Here is a 9,751-nt window from a genome sequence, read left to right as displayed (position 1 = left end):
GTACCGCACCTATCACGGGTCAGTACTGTTTACCGAGGTGCCACCTATCACAGGTCAGCACGATTTACCAAAATGAAATGCATGAGCATACACTGACTCCATCCACAACAAACTCGTTTAACTTAAACGATTTTCACGACAACATTAAGTAAACGTAGACATTAAGAGATTCCCCATTCTTAATACTCGTTTAACTTAAACGATTTTCACGACAACATTAAGTAAACGTAGACATTAAGAGATTCCCCATTCTTAATACTCGTTTAACTTAAACGATTTTCACGACCACATTAAGTTAACGTAGACATTAAGAGATTCCCCATTCTTAATACTCGTTTAACTTAAACGATTTTCACGACCACATTAAGTTAACGTAGACATTAAGAGATTCCCCATTCTTAATACTCGTTTAACTTAAACGATTTTCACGACCACATTAAGTTAACGTAGACATTAAGAGATTCCCCATTCTTAATACTCGTTTAACTTAAACGATTTTCACGACCACATTAAGTTAACGTAGACATTAAGAGATTCCCCATTCTTAATACTCGTTTAACTTAAACGATTTTCACGACCACATTAAGTTAACGTAGACATTAAGAGATTCCCCATTCTTAATACTCGTTTAACTTAAACGATTTTCACGACCACATTAAGTTAACGTAGACATTAAGAGATTCCCCATTCTTAATACTCGTTTAACTTAAACGATTTTCACGACCACATTAAGTTAACGTAGACATTAAGAGATTCCCCATTCTTAATACTCGTTTAACTCTAATGGTTTTCAAATTCCACACAAAACAAACTCAAACATATTATCAAATTCAATCCACGATCCACACTAAAACACATCAATTCATTTCTCCACAAAATCCAACCATACACATATCAAATTTCATCAATATTAATTTAGAACACGTCAAATACGACGAACACAAATCAACACAATCCACCACTCAAACACAACAAGTTTCATTTACTCAAAATCATACATAAATGAGTTTAAATTCATTTTCCCACGAAACATTCATCAATATAACCAAAACCTAACTCTAAGATTTTACCCATAAAGCCTTAGATTCATTTTCCCCCAAATCAACACTTCAACCCTAACAAATTCCTTTCCACACAACCACAGATAAGTCCCTAAATGCAAACTAGAAGTGTAAATCCGGTAAAAATCTTCGGTCGCAACGTCGCCTCCAAGTTGGTTCCTTAGCACCGTAGCGTGGTAGTGAGCAACTTTCCCTTCTATCTCTTCGCGAAACGAAGCTTAGATCTAGATGAAACGGGGAGGTTTGTGTTTGACGGTTTTGAAATCCCTTACACCGTTTTCGAATCCGAGAAGAAGAAAGGAGTTGAGAACTTGATCTTTCTCACCCACTAGCCTTGGGTTTCAATTCTCGAACTTAAAGGAAGCAAAGAAAACGAAAAGGAAGAAGGAAGAAGAAGGGTTCTTGCGCGCGCAGGGAGGGAGAGGAAGAAGTTTTCTTGTTTTCTTTCCTTTCTCTTTCTTTCCTTTGTTTTTCTTTTCTTTCTATTTCCTTTTCTCCTATTTCCCTCCAATCATATATATATATATATATATATTACTTACAATATATACATATATATATATTTATATATTCATATATTATAATTAAAACAAAACCAACAATAATCTAACAACTCTTACCCCCATCATTTCATTCCCCTCTTAGTCTAATTTAATAAAAATATCTACTCTCGTCGCAACTCAATTGTCCGGTACAATTTTCAGCAACCCGAGATATTTTTAACAAAATTGCCCGGTATTAAATCCTTCGTAACGGAAGTAAATTATTTTTCGACCATTAATTTTAATCCAAATTCCAAAAATATATTTTTGGCATTTAACTCACTCAATACCAAAAACTGGGCTAACAGCCTAAGAAATTCCACACAAAATACCCTAAAATTGCATAATTTAGGATTTAAAAACTATGGGTCTTACATGCTCCTTCAGAATTTCAAAGAATCAAGAATGAAATTTTTAATCCATTTTCAAACTTTTGTATTGTCTATATTGATGATGTTTTAGTTTTTTCTGAAACTATTGAACAACATTTTTTATGATCATTAAGAAAAATGGATTGGTTGTTTCAAAATCCAAAGTTTCTCTTTCTCTTTTTCAAGCAAAAATCTGATTTCTAGGAAATTATATCTCCCAAGATACCATCACCCCTATTGAAAGAGCCTTAATATTCACAAATAAATTCCCTGACAAAATTATTGATAAAACACAATTACAAAGGTTGTTAGGAAGTTTGACCTATGTGTTAAATGTATGTCTTAACATTAATAGAATAGCAAAACATCTCCATGATAGGTTAAAGAAAAACCATGTCGCATGGTCAGAAGAGCATACCAGAATAGTTCAACTAATCAAAAAACAAGTTAAAGAAATACCTTGCATACATCTAGCTGACCCATCATCACAAAAAATTGTTGAAACAGATGCATAAGATATAGGATATGAGGGTATTCTTAAACAAAAAATAAATGACAAAGAATGCATTGTTCAGTTTACATCTGCGCACTGGAATGATTGTCAAAAGAACTACTCTACCATTAAAAAAGAAATTATTTCAATTGTTATGTGCATTACAAAATTTTAAAGCGCTTACTCAATCAAAAAAATTTACTTCGTATTGATTGTAAGTCTGCAAAAGAAGTTTTACAAAAAGATGTTCAAAACATTGCGTCAAAACGAATTTTCGCCAGATAGCAAGCAATCCTTAGTATTTTTTATTTTGAAATTAAATTTTTTAAAAGAGATCAAAACTCAATTCCAGCTTTTCTAACCAGAGAATTTCTCCAAAATAGAACTTCATTATGCCCAGAAAATCCAAAAGAATTGAGGTCCAAAAGGACCAACCACAAGAAAATCCGAAACCCATTTCTTCTATTTGATCTTGGGCCCAAGCTGTCGAAGTAGATGAAGGCCAAAACCAAATTCAAAAATGGCTTGACAGCCAACAAGTTTCACAACCTCAGAACATTGAAGCACTACAAGCTTCAATAGCAAAAGAAAAGCTTTGTTTACAAAAAATCTCAAAGCTCCAAAGCCTCCAAAAAGAAATTGAATGTCTCTTCACGGGACTGCCATTTGCTCACCCCAATGAGGAGGGAGAGTCTTTATATTCCAAAACCCCTTCTCAAAATATTTTTTCAAAACCTTCACTGGAGGGATCATCCTGTAAAATCATCTCAAAATTCCCACAAGAAGAATTTTCAAAAATTGTTTTCAAACAAAATGAATCTCAAGTTACTTTATCAAATTTTAAACCAAAATCTGAGTATTTTATTAAAACTGACTTCAAAACATTTCGACAATAGAGGATCACTTTTTTTATAAAAATCCTAGACTGACCATTTCAAAGGTTTTCCCATGCGGCTGGTTTTTTCAAACCATGGGATTTATCAAAACCCTAGTCAAATTATAAGTCTATTCTGGAATTAACAAGTTCTGTAACAATTCAAGACAACCCAAAAAAAGACCCAATTGGCTATCATAATTTATATAAATCAGACTTGGGGGAAATAAGTTATATAAAATTGGTTATAAATATTTAAAAAATTGACAATCTAATTTGGAAAATGATAGTTTCTGGGTAGTAAGTCTCTTCTTTAGCGGACATAAGGAACAGCAGTTTAGGACAGTGAATCCTTTGAAAGTTTTTTCAATTTAAAAAGGAAAGCTTTTCAATATGAGTAACTTATTTTGTAGAACTTCTTCTTTTTCAAGTTCTTCTATCCAAAACTCCTCAGGACAAAATTAACCTATCAATAGTGAAGAAATTACTATTGAAGATTTTCAAAAATCCATTAATAATTGGCAAATCCCAAAAATTAAAATGGATCAGGTTTATGAATCTGGCTTTTTCAAAAATCTTCACAAAACCGATTTGATAATCAAAACAGAAGAAAGAGATGTCCCTTTATCTAACCCTTTTGAGACTATACATCTTCTTTCTAAAAAAAACTCTACAAAAACACTGTGACATTAAATATAATTTCATACACATAGGTCTTGTCCAGGTTGGCATCAAACCTTTAACTAGGGAATGACTAAACACATCAATCCTTTGTGTCTTATGGGTCGCAAGGTTCTTGAGCTTCCAAGATTCAATTATAAGTTCAATTGAATTTAGTTTATGTCAAGGACCAATTTCTTTTGAATGTTATCCAAATTTTTCACTGTCTTTAAAAGACCCAAACATATTAAAATCTCTTGTTTTGAAAATCAAAACTCATAATTACAAGATGCTACCAGAATCTATTCATGTAGCAATCATTTATAGAGTACATTACAAAGCTATGTTCTCAGCCTTTACGACAACAAAAAATGTTGAAGATAAAAAGGGTGAAACCCTATTTTTACAAATCGATTTATCAAAAGCAAACACTGTTATTCCAAAAAGCATCCTTTGGAAGGACATAGATCTACCTGAAGAATGGATACTAGAAGGAGCAGTTAAACCCAAGTCTCCTGAACAGTCAAAACCAAACACTCATTTGAGGGAAATTATCCAGTACAATAACGGAAGGGTAAAATTAAGCTTTTCAAGAACTTCCAGTGCCAAACATTCTGATTTTGGTTCCTCCATTAGTACTGTTGACCTTAAAAGAACCTCAAGACTCCCCTTAGTGATACATTTACATGATAAGATAGAAAGCTTTTCAAAACCACGTTTTTCGTGTTCTAACATTCCATGTACTTCTTTTCAAAATGTTGACTATTCCACAATTGTGCCACATCAAATCTATACAGTGCCTCAGACTACTGACTAGGAACAATAAAACATTTTACGAAACATTTCTCCACCAACTTCACCATCCTTTTCTGCAATAACTGAAAATGTTATCAACATATTAAATGCCATAGAAAAAGAATTTGAAGTTGATAGGAAAATTCTACACGGTGATTTTTATGCTTCCCAAAATACAGAAAAAAGAATTGGTTCTTCAAAAACTTTCTAGAACAAAGAAAAGAAATCCAAAATGAATTTTATGAATTCGTTTTACAAAACAAAACTCATATTGTATTTTTTGATTATTTTGAAATCTATGCATCACAAAATCAAATTTCATATCCATTCAAGCTAAACTAGAATTCTTAAACCCCGTAACAACTAGAAATAAAACTACAGAATGGGAAATGTCAAATGGTAGGAAAATACAGTCTGAACATCCACCATTGAGACATATCAAAATAGCACACCTAGGACAAATAGTAGATGATGCACCTTACAAAATCCCAAGTGATAATTAAGACAAGGATATTAGGAATATCCTTCAACTTGATTTTAGGACTCACCCCTTGTTGTTTGTATTTGGCGTTTGTGATCGACGCATACGAGCCTCCAATTGCAGGTGATGATTAGTACTCTTAGAGTGTTAGACATTATTTCATTTTGAAGATTTTTATTACATATCTTATATTGATGTCGTTGCTGAACACTTTTAACTTTCATTCTAGTAAGCTTATTTATGCCCATTTCAAGGAATTTTGGTTGTCTAATATTATGACTTCGAGTTGTTAAATTTGAAGGATTCTTTTTAAGGATTAATATGATAAGCTAAGTGACTACATGATGCTCTTTACCTTGTAATTTTTTTTTTGAAAGTTCACATTTTTCTTTACGAGGGATTTATCTACTAGATGATAAAATTCAAAAATATTATTTTGGGGTTTAGGGTGTCACATTAGTGGTATTAGAGTTGGTATTCCAATAAGACCGCAAATGTGTTGTGTGTTCACTATATTTACTTTTGTGCTTTGTTATGTGTATGTTTTTGTTATGGTCGTCATTGTGTTAGTGTTGTAGAACTAAGTAAGTTTCCCTTTTTCCCTAAGTGTCTCACTCACTACACTCCATTGGCCTATCTGGTTGATGGAGGTAATGATGGATGGAATGAATGGCACTATGATTGTCGAAGCTCTAGAGTCCATGGCAGAAGTTATTGTACAAGCTCTCCATGCTTTGGCTGAATCCTAAGCTACTGTGAAGCCTCTTCCTAAGTTGTTACTTAAGTTGCACAGGTTACTGCACAAGCTATTACTTACTCTAGTGGTCATGGAAATGTGAAAATGAATGAGTTCATGGTGATGGGTTGATTCCAAAAGGCAAACCCTCAATTGTATGAAGGTCACTGTAACCCTGATGGAGGTCAGAAGGGGCTGCAAGAGATTGAGAAAATTTTCAAATGAGTGGCATGTCCCGAAGATCAAAAAGTGCATTTGGGAACCTTTAAGCTTACAAAAGAATTTGAACACTGGTGGGATAATGTTCGTCAATGTTTAGGTAATACAGGGGATGCAATTACTTTGGATGTATTCAGAAACATGTTACTAGTCAAGTATTTCTCTGAGGACATCCACAATAGAAGGGAAATGAAATTTCCCAAATTAGAACAAAGGGATATGTCGGTGGCAGAGTATGCTACTGAGTTTGAGGAGTTGTTCAGGTATTATCCACTCTATGTTGGAGAGGTAGGAGAAAAGTGTAAGAGCATCAAGTTTGAAATGGGACTCATACAAAAAATCAAGGACCGTGTGGGAATGCAAGAGATTCGTGACTTTTCTACCATAGTGAATAAGTGTATGATTTATGATGAGGATAGCTGCGTTGAAAAGGCGCATTACCAAAACACGTGATGTTGGAACAAAGTTGATTTAATAATTAGAGTTTCGATGATAGCAAAAGTATTTTATGAGAATAATATATTTTACTTCAAAGAGTATGAAAGAAGATTCATGTTTTTGAAGAAAAACTAAACTAAGACTTGATTCATATTTATAATTGATACAAATCTAAAATAAGATTTGATTCATATTTATAATTGAAGAAAATCTTTGACTAAGTTGAAAAGAAGATATGGTAACGATTTGATCAAGATTTATCTACAAAAAAATATGAACATAATCAATCTGAAGAATTTACAAACTCAGTCTAAACAAAATAGGAACATAATCAATTTGAAGAATTTACAAACTCAATCTAAACAAAATACAATTAGGAATTAAACAAGGACGAAATTGAAGTCCAAATTTTAACTATAAATACATACTCAAGGCTGAAGAATAAAATCATCGAAAAGTAGAAAAGAGTAGTCTTAGAGTTCAAAGAGAGAAACACTTGTTCGAATGAGAAATATTCTTTAGGTGTTTTTTCTTATAGTGTGAGAGTTACTATTATTATCAACTATGTTAGAAGAAAATACTGAAAGTTTCAATCTTTTGTATCCAACTCGATAGTGGTTTAATTCCTCCTTGAATCTGGGGTTTTTAGGAGAAGATTTGGCTTGTAGGGTCAATGTGGTTAGATCCTCAAAATTCTGGGGTTTTTGGTCTGTTTGGGAAGACTAGCGTAGAGAGTCAGGTGCTTTGTAATTCAAGATTGTTGAATTAGTGGATTAAAGCCTTCTAAATGAGGCGACTGAATGTAACCAAGTTAGTGGTGAACCAAGATAAATCTATGTGTCATATTATTTAAAAGTTCAATGGTTGTTGCCTCTGAATTCGAATTCTTCTACTCCATTTAGCCACCAAAATCGAACTAGTTTATTTATTTATTTATAAATTATCAAAAAGTTATCAAAACAAACACAATTCAATGCCCACCCAGTTCTCGTGTTTGCACCTTCACTGGACCTATGAAGGACAATAGGCATATGTATCATAATAGAGGAAAACCTTACTTTTTCCCTATTGGTAAACCTATAAGTCTTCTGAATTATCAACAACGCAGTTCTTCAGCTGAAAAATGAAATGGTAATGGAAACGGAAACATAAACAGTTATAGTTATGGGGGTGATGAAGGAAACCTAAATGGACAAGGGTTTAGTAATGGGAATAACAACAATAGGAGCCAAGTCTCGAGCAACAACAGTGGTAATAATGATGATCCAGTTACTTGTTTTAATTGTCAACAACAAGGCTACATCAGCACCACATGACCCTATCCAGAGAAAACTCCATAACAAGGAAACCAGAGTTCCCAAGCTAGTCGGCCTAAATCTAATGGAACAGTCTTTGCTCTTAGTGGTGCAGGAGCGTATGAGAAAGACAACTTGATCAAAGGTACGTGTCTCATAAGTGATAATCTTGTATTCGTTCTATTTGATTATGGTTCCACTCATTCCTTTGTGTCTCTTGGTTGTGTTAGACGTTTTGAACTACCAATTTCTCATTTGTAGTATGATTTGATTGTGAATAGCCCAACAAGTAATTATGTTGACACCTCTAGTGTTTGTCTTGACATTCTTATCCATGTGTGTGAGACGAACTTCCGAGTTGATTAAGTGTGTTTATCTTTGCGTCTAGTTGATGTGATTCTCGGTATGGATTGGTTATCTGCCGACCATGTTTGTGTACATTATTTTAGTTAAACCATTGAATTCATTGAGCCAGAAGAGAGTGATATGCCAAGTAATATGTCTGCCAACCAAGTGAAGGCACTCTTGAAAGAAAATGCCCAGTTATACATTATTCTAGCCTCCTTAGAATTTGAAGAAAAAGTGGCAGTACAAGATATGCCTATTATGTGTGAATTCCTTGAAGTATTTCCTAAACATGTCAATAGTTTGCCACCTGAGCGTGATATTGACTTTAACATTGATCTTGTACCAAGTATTGGACCCATATCCATGGCAATGTATAAGGTGTCTCCCTTTGAATTGTCTGAGCTTAAAAAGCAATTGGAGATTCCTTTATATAAGAAATTTATATGACCTAGTGTGTCACCATGGGATACACATGTGTTGTTGGTTAAGAAGAAGGATGGCTCTATGAGATTTTGTGTGGATTACCACCAGCTTAAAAAAGTGACAATCAAGAATAAGTACCCTCTACCCAAGATAGATAACCTTATGGACCAAATGAGATGATTGTTCATGTTTAGTAAGATTGACTTGAAATCAGGTTACCATCATATTCGAACGAAGTCTTCTGATGTCCCTAAAATTGCGTTTATGACCCATTATGGTCGTTATGAGTATTTGGTTATGCCTTTTGGTGTGACTAATGCACTAACAATGTTTATGGATTACATGAACTGAATCTTTCATCCTTACCTACACTACAAGAATTGTTGGAATTTGTGGCGGCGAAAAGCCCTCACAAATGAGGGAAAGCAGCCACAACAGAGACATTTGTGGTGGCCTTAAGCAACCACAAACAAGCTAGTCACAAAGCTTTGTGGCGGTCAAAACGGCCACAAATTTTGATTTTTTCGTTACCATTTGTGAGGGGCAAGGCCGCCACAAATTCCTCCTTTTGTGAGGGTTTAGGCCGCCACAAATTCCAGCTTTTGTGAGGGCTTAGTCTGCCACAAATGTTAAAGTTGATTCAAAAATTAGGCTTGTGTGGAGGTCCAAGCCACCACAAATTTCTCCTTTTGTGAGGGCTTAGGCCGCCACAAAGGATGAAATGGATAAAAATTAATAAATTATATCAAACAAACCAAAAATTAAACACATCATAATTAAATAATAATGTATAATATATTCACACAAACCAAAAATAAAATTATCAAATATTATTCAAGTACATCAATCATCGTAATAATTCATTTGATCCATCGCTCCACTCCCTCCACCATTATTTGCTGGAATATTACCCAACGACAAAAGTACCTCAAAAGTATTATTAATTTGTGTTGGAGATATCGTGGTTTGAAATTGGATTTCATCTTCAAGTACACCACCGCTAGTCGAATGAACC

Source organism: Cicer arietinum, chromosome 6, assembly GCF_000331145.2.
Source record: "Cicer arietinum cultivar CDC Frontier isolate Library 1 chromosome 6, Cicar.CDCFrontier_v2.0, whole genome shotgun sequence".
Lineage (NCBI taxonomy): Eukaryota > Viridiplantae > Streptophyta > Magnoliopsida > Fabales > Fabaceae > Cicer > Cicer arietinum.
The sequence above is the reverse complement of the archived record's forward strand: the minus strand, read 5'-3'. Positions refer to the sequence as shown.